We start from the raw sequence: 3,445 nt of genomic DNA, 5'->3' as shown, positions 1-3,445 counted from the left end.
TGTACTAATAAATAATATTTTTTCCTACCCTTGCAACCACTTCTTAGACAATCTTCTCTGCCCAAACTTCTGCAAATCCTATCACTCATCATCAGCTGATTGAACTAATCAGGAATGGGCACCTTACTCACTTTTGACCAATTAGACTTTCTCTTCCAGGAAACTGGGATTGGGAAACTGCCTGAGACACATTATTATAGGGTTCAAACCAAAGTGTCAGAGAGACATAGGGCTAAAACTTTCATGTTGGGATAGTTTGGAAATCTAATTTTCAGAAGAATAAAGTAGATGAGAAATGTGGAGAAGAGACACCACATAGACCCAGGGAAACAAAATTGGCTTCGTCTACCACCTCCTAGTCATATAAAAGTAACCTGTTTTCTAACTTTTAACACAAAAATGCTCTTGTTTCTGGGGCATCTGGCTGGCTCAGTTGGTGAAGCATGCCACTACTCATCTCAGGGTTGTGAGTTCAAGCCCCATGTCGACTGTAGAGGTTACTTAAAAAAATTTTTAAATGCTCTTGCTTCCATCTAGTTTCTTTCATTCAATATTTGTGAAATTCATCTATGCTGTTGTATGTTGTCTAAGGCTTTCAATTATCATTCCATAAAGTGCTAATGTATGCATTTGCTATAGTTTATTTATCCATTTCTTCTGTGGATGGGCAACTACACTGTTTCTGGTTTGTAGGTTTTGTGCATAGTGCAACTCTGACCATTCTTTTGTTGTGCATATGTTCACCTATTGTTAGTATATGCCTAAGAACAGAAGTGGCAGTTCATGGGCATATGTGTACATTTCAGCTTTAGTAGATATTGCAAAACCATTATCCAAGGTGGTCATACTAATTTACACATCCATCAGTAGCATTTGAGAGTTCTGGTTGCTTCACATCCAAATCTCTATGAACACTTGGCATTGTATGTGTATATATACACAGCCATTTTGAAGGAGACATAGTGTTATTTCACTATGGTTTTTATTTGCATATTTCTGACATCAAATGATGTTGAGTAACATTTCAAATATCTATTGGTCATTTGGATATCCTCTTTTGTGAAGAGTTTTTCAAGTTTTTGCCCATTTTTTAACTGAGTTGACTATCTTTTCCTTTTTAATTTGCAGGAATTCTTTATGTATTCCCCATATTAGTGCTTTGTCAGATACATGTTTTGCAAATATCACATTCCATTAGTGACTTGTCTTTACACTTCACTAATGATGTTGTTTAATGAACAGGAGTTCTTATTTTTAATGTAATATAATTTATCAAATTTTCTTTTTTTGGTTAATGCTTTTTTGTGTCCTATTTAGGAAATCCTTTCTAACCCAAAGATACATATATTTTTCTTAAGGTTTTATTTCACCTTTCATTTTAGGCCTGTTAACCATCTCTTACTGATTTTGGATAAGAAAGAGGTAGGGGTAGTAATTGTTTTTATCATATGAATATAAATTAAATGAGTGCTATTTACTGAAAAAAATGACCTTTTCTCCATTGTGCTATAGTGTCAACTTTGCATAAGTCAAGTGACATTATATAATGTACAAAGTTGAGATCTGTTGATATAGAAGTACCATAAAGCAAATTAAGAAGTCTCAAATCAGTTGCAGGAAAAAACTACTGAAAATACAAATAAATTTTAAGGGAACCACCACACTTGATCCTCCTGGAATGTGGGTGTCAAACATTGTGATTCTTGGTTCATGATTTAAATCACTTTAATGTTATGTAGTGCTCTGAAACCATTACATTCAGTCTGCAAGAATAAAAGGAACCAAATATTGAGGATATAAACATTTGACCATTGCAGCTGACTGTTTATGATTATGGTTAATAACAGACAAGGTGATAAACTTATTTTTTTAGGCTCTGACTACAGAGTACTCCTGTGTAATAAATAAGGCAAACTGAACTAAGACAACTTGGGTACATTTGTGACATAGTCTTGGCCCAATTTTAGAAATCAAGAGTAGTGAGGCCATTGTGTGCAATACAACAAAAATATTAGGTGACTGTCTCCTACATGACAATTGATAGCATTTTCTACCCCTGACCAACTTATTGAAAATGTTTTATCTCCCAAATATACATAACTAATCTGTACTATTGGGAAAAAACAAGTCAGCAAACAAAGTAATTAAATAACATGTCTGTCAAAGGGTCTAACAGTGCTGCACAAATAAAACTACATTATGTACTTCATTTTTTCTTTTGTGCTTTGAATGTATCAGTATAATTCAATACAGTTCTTGAGGAATAAATGCTATTAAAATAAAATGACTATCAACTTGACTAAATTAGTCTTGAATATAGGCAACGCAGAGCGTTTTAAAATGTACACCAATATTTTCTAGGCAATGGAAATTATACCTATCATCTTTAATCTAAAATGATGTTTGAGAAATGTCAAAGATGTCTCTAAAATTGGAATATTAAAAGGGTAGCCTATGCAAAGTGCCCGTTTTGAAACTTAGCTCTACTGTGGGTTCAGATACTCAAAGGAAAAAACAACAACAACAACACAAAATTACTGATTAACTGACATTCAGGAAGAAATCATTTCCCAGAATGAGGTCTTAGTAACACAACAGAGTTTCTGGAAGAGTGAAACATCTTGGAGTGAAACACGAGAGAGAGCCTCATCTCTGGGATCACACCTCATCACTCAGGTTGTTGGGATTGCGCCTGCTTTGAGGAAATTTTTTCTACTGCCTGTACATGCCAAGTCACAAGAATTTCACTCATCTATGGCTCATTAACCACTTACTGCAGACAAAAATCAACTTGGTGGGTGGTTGGGGAGAACTATGCAACTTAGGACCTCTTTCCCTCCTTTCTTTTTGCTTTTTTTTTTCTTTTTGCTTGGGGCATTACAGGTATACTCCATTTTCTTGCTTCCCAGTGAATTACACTGCATAGTTATTTCACCTTGATCAATTTCTCCCTGTGGATATATATTCTATATTCACTCACTCTCTCCCTTTGTAAATGAAGTCTAATGGAACAATGGAGCATGCATAGAAGCAAAAGAGATAAGTGCAATATACATATTTATTGTTTCTTACCACCCCATTCACACGTAACATTTGCCTTGCCCCCATGAACATAGAATTCCAGTGGACCCATAATGCATGGGAGTTCAGAAAACTCAAAATGAATATAAGTATGTCAAGTCTGTGACTTAGTTAAGTGTGGGTACTGACAGCCCCAAAGGGCCACATGTTCTTCTTGAACTAGCACTTCTTCTGCAGAAAGAAAAAATATCCAAGGAACCCTATCATATTCTTCCTTATTCATCTGACTTCCTTGTATTAGCCAGTTACACTGAAAATGGTAACATGAAAGGAAAGGAAAGGGAAGGAAAGGAAAGGAAAGGAAGGGAAGGGAAGGGAAGGGAAGGGAAGGGAAGGGAAGGGAAGGGAAGGGAAGGGAAGGGAA

The sequence above is a fragment of the Callorhinus ursinus genome, unplaced genomic scaffold (genome assembly GCF_003265705.2).
Source record: "Callorhinus ursinus isolate GAN/ISIS: 27379988/994484 unplaced genomic scaffold, GSC_fseal_2.0 scaffold12, whole genome shotgun sequence".
Taxonomy (NCBI): domain Eukaryota; kingdom Metazoa; phylum Chordata; class Mammalia; order Carnivora; family Otariidae; genus Callorhinus; species Callorhinus ursinus.
This window is presented reverse-complemented; position numbering follows the sequence as displayed.